Source organism: Octopus sinensis, linkage group LG2 (genome assembly GCF_006345805.1).
Source record: "Octopus sinensis linkage group LG2, ASM634580v1, whole genome shotgun sequence".
Classification (NCBI taxonomy): domain Eukaryota; kingdom Metazoa; phylum Mollusca; class Cephalopoda; order Octopoda; family Octopodidae; genus Octopus; species Octopus sinensis.
This window is the reverse complement of record NC_042998.1, coordinates 139,304,509-139,324,858: the sequence shown is the minus strand read 5'-3', so window position 1 is coordinate 139,324,858 and position 20,350 is coordinate 139,304,509. Positions and strand designations below refer to the sequence as shown.

The window sequence follows — 20,350 nt, the reverse complement described above, 5'->3', positions numbered from 1 at the left end:
GCTATTAACAGCCAGCTCATATATTCTCCTCATAGCATTTGAAGTAGTCATTCTGTTGGATTATGGCAATTTGTTTTGCTATTAAAATAATAGTTTAATCACTTATAATTTCTAAACATAAGCTTATAGTTACTAACCGCAATCTGTCTAGATTAGTCTAAAAATTTAATCCAACACTTGCAGTTCTAAGATGTTCCTGAATAATGTGCTTGAGAATTGATACTTTTACTGTTCTCTAGAGGCATTTATATATATATATATATATATATACTTGGGTTAATATGAAATTTAAGTATTTATATCTATAGTGTGTACACACACACACACAATATATATATTTTGTGCATACCACCCTTTCAAGCTGTCTTTTGGTTATATGTACTATTCTCTTGTGTGCTACTTTTCAACTTCAAAATAAATGAAAAGAAAAAAAAATGGTTAAAAGTAACTTCTATAAATTTTCACATGTGAATTTTTCACATTTTGTTCTTACACACACACACACGTAGTCTTCAAGCTAGCCTTTATTGTTATGCAGGAATAAGTGCTAATTACCAACCGTCCCTCTATCATACCTTAACCTCTCCTTACCTGGCATATAGCCACCTCCCTCAATATTAGTCCCCTACCTCAGTGGAGGGGTGTTGCCCTGTGAGTTATTTGGTGACCCCTTTGGGACTGGTGCCACATAAAATAATGCTGTGCTCTCTGTAAAAGTGGTTGCTGAAAGGAAGGGCATCCAGCTATAGAAACCTTGCAGACATTGGAGTGTAGCACAGCTGCTGTCAAACCATCCAACCCCTCTCAGTATCGATACAGACATCATATAGTGATGATGATGATTTTGTGTGTGTGTGTGTGTGTGTGTGTGTGTATTTTACCTTCACCGCTCCTTTGCTTGACAACTGGTGTTAGTTCGTTTACATCCTTGTAACTTGCAGTTCAAGAGGAGACCCAGAGAGTAAGTAACAGACATTTTATACATGTGTGTATGTGTGATATATATATATATATATATATATATATATATATATATATATATATAAACATCAACGATGCAGAAATGACTTACTCAGAGGGAATTTAAAGGCAATGTAATGCAAGGGTAGAGTAAAGGCAATCTATAAATCAGGTACTCTAAATCAGTCAGAAGTACATAGAGGGCCCATGTAAGCATGCAGTAAATAGTCAAAGAGAATAAACGAACATTAAAAATAACAATAACAAACAAGAAGAAGACGTGCACATGGAATGTATTAGTTTGATGCTCAGTAAAAAGAGAGAGTTTTTGACATTGCTGTTGGTGATTCTGCCTCCCCTCTTTAGACTTTTCTGGTTTCCTTTCCAATGAAGAGCTATGCTCGAAATGTCAAAAACTCTCTTTTTACTGAGCATCAAACCAGTACATTCCATGTGCATGTCCTTTTGTTTGTTATTGTTATTTCTAATGTTTGTTTATTCAATTTCACTATATATATTATTATTATCATCATCATCATCATCATTTAACATCTGTTTTCCATGCTAGCATGGGTTGGATGGTTCGACCGGGGTCTGGGAAGCCAGGAGGCTGCACCAGGCTCAAGTCTGATCTGGCAGTATTTCTACAGCTGGATGCCCTTCCTAACACCAACCACTCCGTGAGTGTAATGAGTGCTTTTTACATGCCACTGGCACAGAGGCCAGAGGAGGCTGGCAAACGGCCACGATCGGTTGGTGCTTTTACATGTCACTGGCACAGATGCCAGTCAGGTGGCACTGGCATTAGCCACGTTCAGACGGTGCTTTTTATGTGTCACCGGTATGTGTATCTTAACTACAATTTCCATTTGATTTTTATTTTGATGTTGGTGTTGACGTACTTGACTCAATAGGTCTCCTCAAGAACATTGGGTCACTCTTCGATCCAAGGTTAGCACAGCAGGCCGTCCTGCGAGCCATGAACTCACTTCATATGCATATATATATATATTATAATGAAAAGTATTGGTACAAGTGTATCAAATAGTTAAATAGTTACTTGCATGTTTATTTTTCATTTCTTTTTTTTTTTGTGATATTGGCACAGGGGTGGCTGCATGGTAAGAAGTTTACTTCTCAACCACATGGTTCTAGGTACAGTCCTACTACATGGCATCTTGGGCAAGCTTTGTGAGTTGATTTGGTATATGAAAACTGAAAGAAGCCTGTCATGTGTGTTTTGTGTGTATGTGTGTGCCTGTGTGTTTGTGTTTGCCTGCAACACCACTGGTTGACAACTGGTGTTGGTTTGTTTATATTCCTGTAACTTAATAGTTTAGCAAAAGAGACTGACTGAATTAGTGCCAGACTTAAAAACAGTAAGTACAGGACTTGATTTGTTTGAGTAAAAACTCAAGACGGTGCCCCAGTATGACCTCAGTCCAATGACTAAAACAAGATATAAAAGATAAATTGCTGAATGTTTTCTTTTGTAGCAATGAATTTATAATGAGGTGTTGTTATCTCAATCAATTATGTTTGAGATTTATATGGAAGAAAAATCACTGTTTACACTAGCTGAATCTATTAACAGAATTTTCCATGAGACAGGAAGAAAGAGAAAAACTGAGTACATAAAATTGATACATTCATTTTATGGGATGTGTAATAATTACAACAGAATATTTAATAGCTTGATGATTCTACTACATTATTACATATTATTCTATATTTAATAAGGTACTATATACTTTGAATGAATATAGATTAAGTTGTTTTTGTTTTTTTGTTAGAGTTGTTGCAAGATTGTTTCTTGTTTATGTCTATTGTTTTAAAATATAAAACATATATATATATATATATATATATATATATATTATATATATATATATATATATATATATATCCTTCATGCAGAAGCCATAGATCTATTCTTCAACAGCTCTCATTAAAATACATTGACGTGTTTGTTTGTTCAGTCAATATTTGTAGAAAATACTGTTGTATATACATGTATCATAAAAAGTAATTGCTATTTCAATCATATTTTTAGCCAAAATTCATTAGTCTACAAGTGGACTTGTTTCTCCTCCAGATTTAGACTGTAATCTGTTAACTTTTGTAGAGAAAAGAATAATCTTCTTTTGATTGTAAATATATCATGCTCCACTTATTGTATACAATCTTAAAATGATTTTTTTTTATTTGACTTCTTACATTAAAAACAGAAAAATAAATCTGGCATTGGTTCATTTTTGTATGTGTTTTTCCATGTTGAGGCATTGTTTTACAACTGAACACCCTTCCTGTTGCTAATCCTTACCTGTTTTGTCAAGTAAGTGGGTATCTTATTCTCTGTCTTTGGATGTGCAAAGCCATCAGACAGGTGATATGACTGCAACATCACTGCTGGTAAGCTGAGTGATGTTCTGAGAAGCACAAATGTAAACATGCATGCATACACCTCAGTTCAAGAGGGAAATATTACCTTGTTTGGAAATAAGTGAGGATTGGCAACATGAAGGACATCCAGCTATAGAAAATCTACTTCAATAATTTTCATCCAGCCCATACAAGCATGGAGAAGTGGATATTAAATTGATGATGATAGTGATGTGTATATGAAAGACCTCTTTCAGTCTGCCTAGACTTCTGTTTGACTTGGGGTTTAATTGAGATGACACTTGCTCTTGCTGCCATGCTGTGAGACTGGTCCTGACCATGTTTACACTTATATATTCTGAGTAAACAAATAAGTATTTTCTTTTAGATATCTAAACTACTTCTAAATTTAAAAGCTTAGAAATTCCTATTGGCATTTCTGTTTTCAAGGACAAAATGACGTTAAGAATCTATCTTCCTGTAGCACATTGTATTATATTTATCTACTGTCACTTTCTTTTCAACTGGAATATGTTATCAGGTAGACGTATTCCTAGTTAAAGGTGAAGTCTTGTTGACCAGTATTTTCTAAGGTGACTATATTGATCATATCCTTGCCAAAACTGAAAAATCAGAAAGCACTGAGGTATTTGTAAATATATATATATATATATCACATCATCATCATCATCATTTAACATCCGTTTTCCATGCTAGCATGGGTTACACACACATACAGAGACATTAATCTCATTCTGTCTTGTCTCTTCTAGACATGTTTTAATACTTCTAGACATGCGTTAAATAGCATAAAGTTACTGTTTGAAGCAGTAGTGTTAACTGGTAAAGTTTTTTTATCGTTATATTAAAGAGCTAGAGAAATAACAAACTTAATTAGTTCATTATAGTATGATTATCTGATATTATCATGATTTCTATTGTAGTTAGAAGAAAATGAAATTTCTTTCAAAATAAGAAAGGTTCAAGTTTAAATTAGAAGTGATGGTAGATAAGAATAGATGTAAATCATCACAAACCATCTCAAACCTATTGGAATCCTTGGTAGATATTAAGCAGGGGAATTGTCTCCATATTTATTAGTTTCTTAACAAAACAGGTCTAGTCTTGTCTAACTAGCATGGAATGACAACAAAAAATATAAAAAGGATTGTTTTTTTATATTTATACACATATAAGCTATGTAAATGTATGCAGTTCGCATTTTTAGACTGTTAATTGATATGAATTATGACAATACTAAAATAACTGTTTCCTCCATGGCATCTTCAATATAACATCATATCTGGTTGGTTTCAAGGTGATGACTCTTAATGTAAATTTATCTAAATATTACTCAGATACCATTAAGCGTCTATTTCAAATGGTTTTTGGGGTTGTGAAATTGTCCATGACACACCTACTGGTAGTTGTCAGCGCTGTACCTGTGATAGAGGAAGTATTAATAATAACAACAACTATAATAATAATAATAAATAGTTTTCTTTCTAGATTTGTTTTTTAGTAATTTAGTTTGTGAGCTAAACGGGTTAGGTCTAATACTTTGGAAGTTAGTGTGGCTGACAAAAAGTTGGTAAGTTTATTATTAATTTATTACATATGGGACTTAGTGTTTGCTATCTTGTTTAATGCTTCCAAGGAAACCTGAAGCAGCTGTGTGTACTATAAGTATGAAATGTGATTTTTTTCGTTTATTTTTTTTTAATTGCTTGCTTCAAAAGGTAGAAGTGCTACTTAGCTTGTACAGCAACTGTTACTTATTCCACTCTCCCCTGCCATTTAAAATAATTATTACAACCTTTAATTGAATTATCATTGAAAGGAAAAAATGTGTATATATCTAATATATGTATTCATACACACACCCACACACATGGTGTCATAAAATGAATGCTTTTATAGTAATTTTTAATTATATACACTTCCTGAGAATTTTAGTGGGTTTTTATGATTAGATTTATTTATTATTTTTTTTTAACATGTTTATAAAAGAATTGAAGTGTTTTTTAGCAAAATATCAACAAGTCTTCATCACAAGCTACAACACTAACAGCCAGAAAATTAATTTTATATAAATTTATTGATTTAATTTCTTTTTGAAAAATTGAACTACAATTTCTAAAAATCTTTTGGAAAAATTACCCCCCACCACAATCATTTTTTTCATGCACAATCAAATAATCCAATACATATATATGAAATTCTTTCTTTTCAGCAAAATTTTATTGTGTTGCATTCTAAAATGTAATTTATTTCTTGAATGCATTGTTTATTTGAATGAGGAATTAAATTGTTTGACAATATCTGGTACATATATGTGCCCTCCCTGATTCTTCTGAGACAACTGGAAGAAGTTCTGAGGTTATTATTATATATGCTATTTACTTTTGGGACGGACTGATTCCTGCAACCATGTCATTTCTTGTGTAAAATATTGTGGAAGAATTAACACTTTGTTTTAATTTCTTACAGGATTCCTTGTGTATTACATAACTGCCGTATAAGGTTAGTGGGGAATGTTACCCATGCTATAGAGATGTGTGCTTTTTTCTGAATATCTTTCTACTGTTGTTTGCTTGCTATTGGTGATCTTAAACCTTTCAGTTGAATGCTGCTGTTACTAAGGTCAATAATGGATTTTCTAGACACAATTTTCCAGTCTGCATGGATTTTTAGTTTTACTAACATTTAGCATTGCTAATATTTTCTGTTTGACTTAAGCTGCAATCTTATATACTATTTTATTGAGAATCTTTCTGGCTGTGCATTTATACTTTATTGATATATAATTTGCTTTTCCTATTTCCATCAGCTCTCTGCTACTCTGTATTGTTAAGCATACAGTATATGTTTAATATAAGCCAAAAGGATTTTCTTCTTTCTAACATTTTTTTTGCTTCAGCTTTCTGATCGATAAAAGAAATGTCACTTAAACATTTTTGCAATGGACCTTTTTAAAGGAAAAAATAACCATTAAAGTCTTGTGTGCTTTAATATGTATCATTGTTATATTTGTTATGCCATCTATTAGTGTTAGAAAGATAATAATTTTATTCATGGATATGAAGTGACTGAATGAGTCAGAGTGCAGGTTTTTTTTTTTTTGAATGAGAAATGTTTGTAATTCTTTCAAATTTTGGCACAAGGCCAGTAATTTTCAGAGGAAGGGATGAGTCAATTATATCAACTCCAGTACTTGACTGGTATTTTATTGTCCTGACCCAAAAGCATAAAAAGTTAACCTTAGTGGGATTTGAACTCAACATAAAAAGCTAGAAGTGCTATTAAGCATTTTGTTTGATATGCTAACAGTTCTTCCAACTTAACATGTTAATGACAGAACTATAAATAATAACAATAGTTTCAAATTTTGAACAGAAGGCTAGCCATTTTAATGGAAGGGATCGAGCCAGTTATATTGACCTCACTACTTGACTGGTTCTATATTTCATTGACCTTTGAAAGATGTAAAGCAAAGTTGACCTTGGCAGGATTCAAACTCAGAATGTAAGGAATCAAAAGAAATGCCACTAAGCATTTTGTCTGATGTGCTTACAATTCTGCCAGCTCACTGCCTTAATGAGAGAACTGTTAATAATAATGTTGTAGTTTTGAAATTAAAAAAAAATTTTTTTATAATCATTTGTTTGTTGGTTACATGTGAGAGCTGCTAAGGTAATAATACTAGACTATTATAATCATGAAATAAACTTCTGAAATTGATTAGGTAAAGTGCTCTGTTATCAATCTTTTTGCCAGCAGGCATGTATTTTCTGATGGTGGCATTGATAAGTTGTATCATTATTTATGCTAAAATATCAGTAAGGGAATTCATATCTCTCAACGGATGCTAGACTGTTGTTTCTGGGAATAACTAAGTTTATTGCTAATTTGAGATTCATATTTGAAAGCAAGATTAAGAATAACAATGGAACATTTACTGATGAGGGGGACTCAGTATGTGAGCAGATTCAAATTTAGATTGGTTGAATAAGCTGTCACAGGGAAGTGAATGTCCCAGTCAACATGAATTATATAACTAAAGTTTATGTAGATGAAACTGTAAATGAAAATTTGCTTTCTTTTACTGATCTTTCAGAACCAGAGAGAGAGGTGGGAAGGACAGGTCACACGTTAAATTTTAAAGATGAGTGTTATCATCTGAGATATGGAGGTGAGAATAATAGAGATGTTGTAACTATGTCCAATCATTTTGCTTGAGGGGTCTTTCTTTGTGAGTACTTGGTGACCTCACTAGTGCTGGTGCCACAATAAAAGCACCTAGCACATACTCCTTGTAAAATGGTTGGTGATTGGAAGAAACATGCCAAAGCAGACATTGAAGCTCAGCACATTCCTCTGGCTCTTCAGTTCCTGTCAAAATGTCTAACCCATGCCAACATGGAAAAAGAAGTTTAATGATGATGTGTATTGTAAGAAGATATCCATTTGTTACTCTATATTATTATTATTATTATTATTATTATTATTAGCAGGTCATTTGGCAAAAAGCTGAACACTCATACATCATCCTTGATGGGAGAGCCCATCATTATTATATGTATGCTCCTAGAGATTTAAGTTGTTGCCCACAGAGAATGAGATCAAATTAACTTGTTTAAGAGGTTATTTTAATTGTAGGGTGTCTGTAGATTTGGCACAGGAAAGTGAATGAAGGTTTTGATAACTTAGGTGGAGAACTTAGTGGATCATGAGATAGTAACAAAAAGGTGGATCAAAGATATTTATATTGAGATTGGAATGGGTGCAGTGTTGGTAACCATGCAGTTGGCCTTAGCAGTAGGGGGTGTTGCTAATAGTTATGTAGATTTCAATAGGAATGGAAGGAGATATTGTTCAATGTTGCTGTGGGTGTATTTGGCTGACAAGTAGAACAAACAGTTAAGTTACAGTTGGAGATGGATATTTTGTTTGACTATGTGTATATAATATATAATATATATGTGTATATAATATATAATATATATATATATATATATATAATATATATATATATATATATATATATATATATATATTAAATAAAAACACTTCAAATTTCTTTCAAGTACTTTCTGAAATAATAGCTGTGTAGCATATTTTAGTTTTTAAAAATCTTTTAAATCTTGGTTCTTTCTTGGAAGTCTATCTTCATCCTATTTTCTGTGGATAAGATGGAATTTGTTAAGGCAGATTTACAACAGCTAGATGCCCATCCTGCTTCTAAGCAAGGTATTATTTCCTTGTGGTTAAACATGTTTTCATGGAAAATTGGAAATGAATAGCACCATGTTCATGATGGTAACACTTATTTACAACAATCAAAAATTGTCATGATGTATAAACTGAGGAAGGTCTTACACAATGAAATCATTTCTTGTTATATATTATGTAGACCTGAAATGCATGTATTAAGTGATTTCAAAATATTACCATTTAGTTTGACTTCATTTTTATAACTTATATACAAAGAAGACAGGCTTAGGGCCCAGGGCTATAGTAGAAGACACATGTCCAAGGTGCCATGTGGTGAGACTGAACCCAAAAGTATGTGGTTAGAAAGCAAATTGCTTTTGGGTGACAAAGATGATGTCCATTATAAAATCATCAGTCTGCTTACACTAAGATATCTAAATGTGCTATAAGATACTTCTTCCTCACAAGATAGGACATTTGTGTATTTATTCTACTTGCCTGAAAATATATTTAAATTCTACATTGCATTTGAAATCCAGCTAACAGTAAAGACACTGACAAAACTGAATGTATGTGTGTGTGTCTTTATACTCACCCGTACAGACAGAAAATAAAAGAAACTAAATTATAATTACCTTGGATAGTTTCAATTACATTTTCAGTTATTGATAATGCTTTTTTGATTTGATGCAGTTTGGAAATAAGTTTATTACTGTTTATCTTTGACAGTCAATTAATAATTCATTTGACAGTCAATAACAATTCATTAGTGGTTAGTTTATTTGTGGATTTTATAACTGTTGGTTATTGTTGCAATCTAATTTATATATGTATATTTGAAACAGTTAATATCTGTCGAATAATATTTAGTAGTAATTATGTCGTTATATATTTTAAAGTTTCTTTTCACGTACATTTGTGTGTGCGTTGTTGAGTTTGTAGGAAGGGGCATTATCTGTTACTTTTTGGGGCTCTTGGAATTTGGTGAGTTTGATGCTGTTAATACTCAATTCTGTAGAAAAAAATATTACAGAAGAATAATGCTTTGGAGAGAAAGGACCAGGCATAAAAGTTAGTACAGAACCAAAGGGGTTGAATGTACTGAGAGTGAGGAGAGGTGGAAATGAAAGTGGTAGGTGCATGAGACCAACCAGTTTCAGGGAATAAGTTCCATTTTAGTAGAGATAGAAAAGATAGAGGAAGGGGACAGCATGTCTGTGAAGAGATAAAAAAAAAATTGCAGAATTAAATTACCTCCATTTCTCTTGAGTTCCTAGCAAATACTGCTAGGTTTTTGTTTATTTTCTCCAACTGAAAGAGAAATAAGTTGAAAAATTTTGCATATGTCATTTAGTACATTGTTCCTTAGTTTATTTATTCTAAGAATAACATTTAATTAGATAGATTCCAATGTGGATTATATGATTACGAGAAATCTCTCTTGCATGAAAACACGCAAAATGTGGTGATCTGGCAAAACTGTTAGCATGCCTGCAAAATGCTTAGTGGCATTTCATGTCTTTCTATTCTGAGTTCAAATTTTGCTGAGGCTGACTTTATCCTTCATCCTTTCAGGATCGATAAAGTAAGTACCAGTCAAGTTCTAGGGTCAATGTAATTGACTCACCCTTCCTTTCAGAAATTGCTGGCCCTGTACCAAAATTTAAAGCTATTATGTGCATGCGTGCACACACACACACACACACTACATGTTTGTGTGCATGAGTATATATGTGAGTGTCTCTCTTTGCGTATGAGTTTGTGATGGAAAGAAATGGTTCTGCAGAATGGTGTTATGAATGTAAAGTTGCATGTGTGTGTATATATATGCATGTCTGTGTTTGTGTGTGTATGAGAGAGAGAGAGAGAGAGAAAGAAAGAGAGAGAGGTGAGTAGTTTGAAGCTTCAGGAATCCTGGTCAAAATGTCACTTTTGGCATGTCTTGGATAATATTACTGAGAGCTGCATTCATTATTAATAGCTCCTTGGAAATTAATGCTACCAATGTCATTCATTGCAAAGCAATAAAAATAGTTTTCAATTACTTATTCCTTTGTATCTATCCTATAGTGGTGATGTGTGGCCTCTTTGTTCAACCTATTTATAGTTAGGAGTTTACAATTGAAAGTTTTGTTCCTTTGCCAGAATCACATCACAACATTACACTGACAGAATTATATAAGCCTTTTGACCAGTATTCTAATGTTTTACCCACCTGTGTCTTTCTCATGTGTGTATATAAAAGCTGAAAGTTCTTTATATATAGGTGCAGATGTGTTGTGTCATTAAGAAACTTGCTATTTCACAGCCATGTGGTTTCAGGCTCAGTCCTTCAGTCCTACTGCATAGCACTTTGGGCAAATGTCTACTACTATAGTACAGGGCTAATCAAAGCCTTGTGAGTGGGTTTTGTACAGGGAAACTGAAAAGTCTATATATCTATATACACATGCACACATACACATACACATACACACACACACACACACACACACACACAAATATATGCATGCACACACACATACATATAAGTGAAAGAAATAGCATTATTACCAGAAGGCAATCTTTATATCATCTAACTTAAACCTTTTGGTATTAATACTTTTTCCATCGCTAATATTTATTTTTAATAAGCCTGCTGGCTGTTTGTGACATTGGTGACGAAAAAAACTGTTATTTTATATATTTTGGGCAGTGAGATTTGCCATTGAAGAAGCACAGTATGCTGAAATTACGCAATCAGGCAATTCTCATTTGTTACAATATATATCTGTGCTTTTATGCACCATACGTTTATATGAGAGGACTTCTCAAGGCGAATACTATAGTATTTGATGTTTTAACAATACATCCTTGTTAAGCTGGATATTAAAGATTGTCTTTTGATATATATATATCTGTGTGTGTGTGTGTCCCTCTTTGTTTTGACATCACATGATAGTTATGAGTGTCATAGTCATACAAGCAGTGTCCTTCATTTCCAATTTTTTGTGAAATCACATCATATGATGGGGAAGTATTACCTTGGTTGGAAGCAGGGTTGAGTTGGTGACAGAGTATCTGTCTCAGTGATTCCATCTGACCGATGCAAGCATAGAAAAGTTGGCATCTAAATAATGGTGGTGGCGATGTTGATTGTGTGTGTGTGTGTGTGTGCAGGCATAGTTGTGTGGTTAAGAAGTTTACTTCCCAACCATATAGTTCTAGTCTTAGTTCCCTTATGTGTCACTGAGGGTGTCTTTTTCTATTAGCCTCTGGTCAACCAATGCCTTGTGAGTGGATTTGGTAGAACAGGAACTGGAAGAAGTCTTTCATTTGTGTGTGTAACACATTTGTTTACATTTGTGCTTCTCTCAAATTTGCTTGCTACAAGTGGTTATGTTGTTTCTCTTATTAACAAATCATCTGCTGGCTTTGTATATCCAAACCTGTGTAGAGTGAGAGACCCCTAGCTTGAAAATCAGGTGGGGATATATAATACATGAGAGAGAAAGAAAGAAAGAAAGAGGTTGTGTGTATGCATAGCTATAATTGGAAAAGTTTGCTTTGTCACTATGTAGTTCTGGATTTGATTCCACTACTTGGTATCTTGGCAACTGTCTTTTATAACTTCACACATGGTATTGAACTGTCTAATAATGTGTGGAAATTTTGTTGTTGAAGCTGGTTTGGAAGGCCATCATGTGTATATGTACACGTACACACACACACACACACACACACACAATATTGAATGTGGAACTTAATATAGAAAGATGTTTAGAATACAAGCCTTTGGTGGGGAAATGTGTTGATAAACATGATGCCAATATGGTTTAAGTGTTTGTATTTTAAATATGTTTATTTATTTATAAAAATGTCGACAGGTTGCAAACTGCTTTGTACTTGGGAACTCATCTAAGCATGCTCAAACAAATTCTCAAGATTTAAACATTTTAGTCAACCTGTCAGCATTCTTATCAAATAAATAAATCACTTACTTTGCATATACTACATTGAGTCTTTTATTTAGACTGTGGTTTTCTAGTGCTAACATACAAGCATAATCTAATATATTGTTTCTAATCTAGGCACAAAGCCAGCAGTTTTGAGGGAAGTGTGTGTGTGTGTTGGGGTGGGTTAGTAGTCCCCATTGGTCCCAGTGCTTGATTGATATTTTATAGACTCCTGGAGGATGAAAGGTAAAGTTGACTTTGGCAGGATTTGGACTCAAATGTAAATGACCATAACACCATGAGGCATTTTGTCTGATGTGCTAATGATTCTGTCATACCTGCTAACATCATCGTTTTAACATCCACTTTTCCATCTGTGGATAGGCTAGACAGAATTTGTTGAGGCAGATTTTCTACTGCCGAATGGATGCACTTCCTGTTGCCAACCTTCTTCTGCTTCCAAGCAAGGAAATATTTCCTCAGAGCTGGACTTGTTTTAATAAACAATTGTAAATGATGGCCTTGCTTGTATGATAGTGATGCTCATTTACATCTATTGTGCAATGTTAAGAAGAAGAGACACAGACATTCACCCATGCATTCAGATAAGTGATGGGTTTCTTTCAGTTTCCATCTACCAAATCCACTAACAAGGGACTTGGGGCTATAGTAGAAGACACTTGCCCAAAATGCCACACAGTGGGACTGAATCCCAAGCCACATGGATGGGAAATGAACTTCTTAGGCACACAGCCACAATTGCCCCCCCCCACACACACACACTATTCCATGTGTGCCTGCACCAGCAAAAACAGTATGGCTATGAACCAGTGATAAAAATCAGTAAAATAATATATAAATGATATTGCACATTATAAGCATGAAAAATGTAGTACATTACTATATCGTTTTTTTTTTGTTGTTTTTTGTGTAAAAAAATTAACTTGTGTGGTGCTGAAGACCACCACAAACCTGAATGATTGTATTTTATTAGCATGAATAAATTCTACAATGGTATAGGGACAGATGGATCCAGGGGGGACAGTTTTGTTTATACAGATTCAGCATTAATCATATCAGTTAGGGTTATAATTTAATTTTCAATCAGACACCCCACTCATAATCCTCTCATGTTTTAAGTTGTACTGTGTTGAGATTTAAAACTTTGTGCTTAAGTGTCCAGTGTTTTAAAAATAGCCAGGAATTAAACCAAATGGCATTTGATGGTTGCAATGAGTAGGTTGCATGATTATGTAACTTCTCTTGTGCTTGTACATATTCTTAGACCCCTCCCTTCTTTTTTTTTTTTTTATTGTCTTGCGTAACTAAAGTTTGCACTGTTCTTGAATCTCTGCTGGTTTGTCTCATCATAACTAAGATTGATGTGGAGAATGGAGAAGGAAGATAAGCAACAGCTTTTTTAAAAGGAAAACCTTAGTGGTGTGGAATAAATTAAGAAGGTAGAGGAAAGTAATATAGCTATGCTATATTATTATATTACTTGCAGTAATGCTGTCTGCAAGTGAAATAAAATATGTTTGCGGATACATAGGGGATTGCTTCAGTCAGTAGTGGAAATAGCTGGGTTTTGAAACTTCTTTTCTGCTAACTTTATGGAGTTTAGCTGGAAAGATTTATTAACATTCATAAATGTATTCAACAGTGAAGAAGCCACTAATCCAAAATGGCCAGTTTGAGAGATGCTTTTATGTTAGGTTTTTATAAAAGTATCTTGATTTACATGCACAGATATGGCTGTGTGGTTAAGAAGCTATTTTGTTGCCACATAGTTTTGTGTTTGGCTCCTCTGTGTGGCATCTTGGGTAACTGCCTCAGGTCAACCAGTACCTTGTGAGTGGATTTGGTTGACAGAAACAACTGTGTGGAAGCCTATTGTGTGTGTGTGGCCTTGTTTCTTTTTCTATCCCCACTCCTACTGTCACCAACTCCATTGTCCAAACCCCTCTGCATCTCTACCATCTGTTTCCTCCACATTTATGTGTGTGTGTCCGTGTCCCACTGCTACCTGACAATCGGTGTTAGTTTGTTTATGTCCTTGTAACTTAACAATTCAGCAACAAACTGACAAAATAAGTACTAGATTTGAAAAATAAGTACTGGGGTTGATTTGTTCAACTTAACTCTTCACACCCCAGCATGGCCACCATCCTGTGACTGAAACGAGTAAAAAACCAAAAGAATATATGTGTGTGTGTGTGTGTGTGTGTATCTTCAAAAAGACTTTTATAAGTAGTATAGTTGAACCAAAATAAATTTAATTGTAATTTACTTTCAATACTTTCGTATTGTTCTACAGATCTTATTAATGTTTCAAAGTTGATATACAATGAATATTATTTGTATTTTGTCTGCTTGTTGAACATGCCACGAGGTGCAGTTAACAGTTGTCACGATAGACATAGAATGAAGGGTGTAAGATGCTGATAGTTTGAGTTGGGTTCAATTTGCCTATAATGAATGCGCAATACTTGTGGATAATTAACAATTTTATTTCACAGCAGAAATATTTTCTATGTTGGTCATGTATTAAAAATGCAACAACAAAGTTTACACACTGGAAATGACAATTGTGTAGCTATTACAAGTACGTAGTTGATTAAGAAGGCTCTGTAAATAAACTTCCACAACAAAAGAAAATATACCAGGCTGGGTTCATGACTGCAAACTGTAGCTGCTGTCTACTAGGTTGAGTAAGGAGTCATTAGAACAACTGTTGAAAAGCAGCAAAATAAGAGTGCAGTTAGTTTAGCTGTGATCATCCACAAACTGAGGCAAGAGGTGAGACTTGTGAAAATGAATTGGCCGGTCTCTGTGCAACATGGTCTGGCAAGAATGAAGACGCATTTCTCTTGGCCATCCTTGACACTGCAAAGCTGGCACTAGAAACATGCCTATTTATAAGCCTTGTAAAGAGATCAAGTAGATTGGTCTATAACTCAGCCAATCACATGCCGATTCAGTTTCAAATCTTACTACAGACATAACCGTCTCACATCATCCTTTAATCTTGGTTAAATGTTATCTTTTTGTGTAGTTGGAGAAACCAAGAATGGCCATGTATAACATTAATTGTTTATATTAAAAAAACAGTTATTGGAATGATGGATGAGATCTGAATATAATACTTGTTTATCTTGTTTCAGTCATTGCACTGTGGCCATGCTGGGGCACTGCCTTGAAGGGTTCAGTTGAACAAGTCGACTCCAGTACTTTGTTTTTAAAAGTCCATTACTTATTCTATTGATTTCTTTTTCGCTGAACTGCTGTGGAGATGTAAACAAACCAGCACCAGTAATCAAACAGTGGCAGGAGAAAACATGCACATACATTCATACACTCATGCATGCATTCACACACTCACACACATAATGACCTTCCACACAGTTTCTGTCTACCAAACTCACTCACAAGGCACTAGTTGGCCCAGGGCTATAGTAGAAGACACTTGTCCAAAGTGCTGTGTGGTGGCACTGAACCCAAAACCCCGAGGTTGCAAAGTTAGCTTCTTAACCATGCAGGCATGCTGGGAGAAAGTATTCAGGTGTGAATTTGTGTTTAATTAGCTGCCAAAACAAATATAGAGGATCTTTTATTTACTCATTATCCTCTATAAGCGTATATTCCTATGTAATCTGTTAATTTCTTTTTTTGTCATCGTAGTATATCAAATGTACTTTTTAGTTTTTCTGATGTCAGAGACAACAATTTCAATCAACATTTTGTTTTTTGCAAGTGGCTGTGTGGTAAGAATTTTGCTTCGCAATCACATGGTTCCGGGTTCAGTCCCACTGCGTTGTACCTTGAGCAAGTGTCTTCTACTATAACCTCTGCTGATTAAAACCTTGAGTGGATTTGGTAGATGGAGACTGAAGGAAGCTCGTCGTGTGTGTGTGTGTGTGTGTTTATATGATTATGATGATTGACCTATCATGTCAGATGTATGCGTGTTTACGTCCCTGGGACTTAGTGGTGCAGCAAACATACTGATAGAATAAGTTATAGGCTTTAAAAAAAGTCTTGGGGTTGATCTGTTCGATTAAAATTCTTCAAGGTGGTGCCCCAGCATGGCCGTAGTCTAATGACAAAAGCAAGTAAAAGATAAAACAAAAGATACCTACACGAAACCTTCATTCGACCTTATTTTACACACGTGTAAACCGAGATATATATATGTCAGTATGTATGAATCTATATTGAATAGAGAGATAGAAATAAACTGAAAATACAAATAGAGATAGCTACTTGAAAACCTTTTTTAACTCTCCAGAATGCTTTTGTTGTCAGAAAACTAGTTTCCTCTATATTAATTTTGCTAAGTGCTATAGTAGCTAGTAGCATGCCTCCACTTGTTAACGAGATGCATACTCTTGTAAGACGGTGGGAGGAAAAGGGAGAGCGAGAGAGAAAGAAGAAGAGCAACAAAAATTGATGAATGTATTTCTTGAAATTTATATCATTGTCTGAAATCATCCCTCCATTTTCAAATCCTCTTTCTCTTCTTTGCTTCAGCTTATTCAATCAGCCAACTTGCGTAAGTGGATAAATTCTAGCTAGGGATCTATGATTCACCACTACTGGTCACAAACTACTGACACAGTAAATAGCCAATCAGAAACAGTTATCAGCTGTCAGCTTGTTTCATAGCAAATTATTGATGTGTTAAAATCTCGAAGTATTGAAAGTAAATAAATAAATAAACCCATTCTCGGGTTCGCTTTTCTGCTTTTTTCTTATATAGCAACTTGTAATTATTTTTGTTGTTGTTGAATTATTAATAGATGTTAGTTCTACAAAAAAAACTAAAGAAAGAAAGAAAAGAAAACAAAAGACATCTATCGAATCTTATTTTCTTTCTTTTCTTTCTGCTATCTGTAATTGGAATATGTAATTTGAATATATCTGTCTTCTTTATGTTGTTGACTGTTGTGTACAACTACCTATCTCATGGTAGTTAAAATAGATTGTTGGCATATATTTACGTCAACTTGTGATATATATTGTAAATTGTGAATGGAAGTTCATTGAGATTAAATTTATCTGGAATATCCCGTTATATACACACACACACGCACGCGACAGAAAACAATGAGCATAATATTATATCGAAGAGATAACCTTGCTCAAGTTTAATCTTTTTATATTGATTTTATTTTTTGGATATTTCCTAATTAGTCTTTTATATTTATTTTGGAACATTTATGTTTCTAAATTCATTAACTTTCCGAAACTTTCTTGATCTCTTGTGGCAATAGAAGCGCTATTAATGTCTCGTTTTTTTTAAAAAAAATTAGTAGACAGCAAAGAATCGTGGGAATGGTTTTTATAACTGATAAAATCCAACCAAGGCGATTATAAAATAAGCACGACAATAATAGCACCACTATCCTAACTTCATTTTGAGCATAAGGCTAAGGTCTCAGAATATTTATAGACTTTGAAATGTTGTTCCAAACTAAAAATAAAAGATTAATTTGGAAAGATGGAAAACAAATATCAACATAAAATTTAACTCTGTGCACAGCTGTCTTCAGTATAGCATTTGAAAAAAAAAAGTTGTTCCCTTTGTACATAATTTTTTTTCTTCTTTTGGCTGTTAACCCGTTAATTGAATATGACTGTTCACAACACCGACAAAACACATGAAAAGAAAAAAAATGTGTAATTTAGAACAAAATTACAAAAGCATACGAAAGGACAATAAGATCTAGCAATGAAGACAACAATGATGTAAGAAAGGTCCACACAGAATTTAAGCCTTTTGCAACTTGCACTGCATTGCAAAGACCCTTCTACTGTAGTGCTAAATGCTCCAAAAACAAACTGAAATTAAACGTTTGGTTTAGCAATTCTTCACCTAGTCTTTCCCAACCAAGAATGACCTTTGTAAGCAATGTTGGCTGTTGACTCTTGAGAGTTCCTTCACCCATTGACAGATTTTATTTTTCACTCTGCTGGGTGTTAACAGTCAACCTCCTTACCCAGAATGCTTGGTGGAGTTACCAGCTTAGTTGCTGACGGCCCAACCACGAAACGGGAATGAGCTCAAAAAGAGGACAACATGAAAAGGACAAGTTTTAGTTTAGGAAGAGTTTTGACATTTCAAACACAAGTCCTTCATCAGAAAAATAAAAGAATGAGAAAAGATGATTGAATAAGAAAAAACTTGGGGACTAGATAGGAATGTATTTCTATAGGGCATGTATGGGAAGTTACACACACACACACACACGCACACACACTCCTACTCAGTCAAGGACACTAGTTTTGTGAGTTACGTGCCAACCTTGCTAGTGTAACTGCCATGAAATAAAGTACCTCGTTCACTCTGTAAAGTGGTTGGTATTTGAAAGGGCATTCACCTGTAGATTAGGTCATTCATCTGTTGCTATGTTGAGGAACTAATTTCAAAGGTTTGATTGATCACATTAACTCTGGCACTTATTTTGTTGGTTTCTAAGCATAACATTAGGATGTGACCATGAGAAAATGTCAAATGCATGCAAGGTCAAATTATACACTCTTTGAAATATGAACCATACACTCATCCTGAACATGAATCGTGCATTCTTTTTGAACATGAACTGTACACTCTTTTTGAACATTAACTGGTACTCCATTGGTCACAACAATGAGGGTTCCAGTTGATCTGATCAATGGAACAGCCTGCTTGTGAAATTAACAGGCAGCTGGTTGAGCACCCCACAGACACATATACCCTTAACCCTTTAGTGTTTGCATTATTCTGCCAAAATTAATGCTTTTTTTATCCACATTGTTTTGAACTAATCATGCATTATCTTGTAGCTATGAGATTTTGATGAGGTAGCTGTTAATTTTTAAAACGATATTGTAGGGTTGGTGTGAGAGACCAGATATGGCCAGTTTAAACATAAAATAAGCAGAATACTTTTGGCCGGATATGGCCGGTTTAAATGCTAAAGGGTTAATATAGTTTTCCAGGAGATTCAGCAAGACACAGAATGTGATTAGGCTGGCCCTTTGAAATCCTGATACTAATCATTTTTGCCAGCCGAGTGGACTGAAACAATATGAAGTACCTTACCCATGTACACTACCTGCCACCAGGAATTGAACTCGTGATTATAAGATTGTGAGCACCCTAACCACTGAACCTTGCATCTTCTTTCGAACATTAATGTGCAAACTATTGACTGCTGTGGAATGTTTACATTTTTAAAGAAGTTGCATTCAACTAAGATGAATGGATGCTGGCTCATTGAATAAAAGCTTAAATATGATGCCGCCCATCACTGGTGCTGAATTGTGAGCTTGGAATAGACATTTAGGATAACAGAAATATTAGGAACTAACTGCAATTAGATACAAGAGTTTATAGAATTAACAGATTCCATCATGCATTTTCACACTCAAGCCAGTGCTAGCCATAAATAGATATTGGATTTTTCAAATGTTCATAATCTCTTGTGGCTTTGCCAGTGAAGTCCAGTGAAGCAATATGTCTGACTCTGTCTGACTGCTGTGTATATAGAGTTAAGTGAACTTTTTGAAGGTCACAAGTCAGAAGTGGCAACCAGATACAAATTTAAGATTTTGTATCTTTATCTTTTACTAGTTGGAATGCAACCATGCTGGGGCACTGCCTTAAAGGGTACAGTTGAACAAATTGACCCCAATACTTATTGTTAAGTCTGGTGATATTCTGTTGATCTCTTTCAAGCAATTGTGGGAGGACAAAGACAATGAACACACACATATTTATATCCTGGGATTCTTCACAGTTTCCATTTATGAAATTCATTAAGAAAGCTTCAGTGTGCCTGGAGCTTTGGAAGAAGACAATTGTCCAAAGTGCCATG

General features: G+C 34.3%; 1 protein-coding gene across 6 annotated transcripts in view; it reads left to right on the top strand.

Annotated features, from left to right (window-relative positions):
* The window catches only part of LOC115223178 (protein FAM13A), a 288,109-nt gene that overhangs the window by 114,171 nt on the left and 153,588 nt on the right, over positions 1-20,350 (top strand). For 2 of the 6 annotated variants that reach the window (XM_029793641.2, XM_036499815.1), the window contains one exon: positions 5,833-5,865. The exons of the other annotated variants lie outside the window; for them this stretch is intronic. The gene's annotated coding sequence lies outside the window, so the exon portion shown is untranslated. The remainder of the gene's footprint in view (positions 1-5,832; positions 5,866-20,350) is intronic. 6 annotated transcript variants of the gene reach the window in all.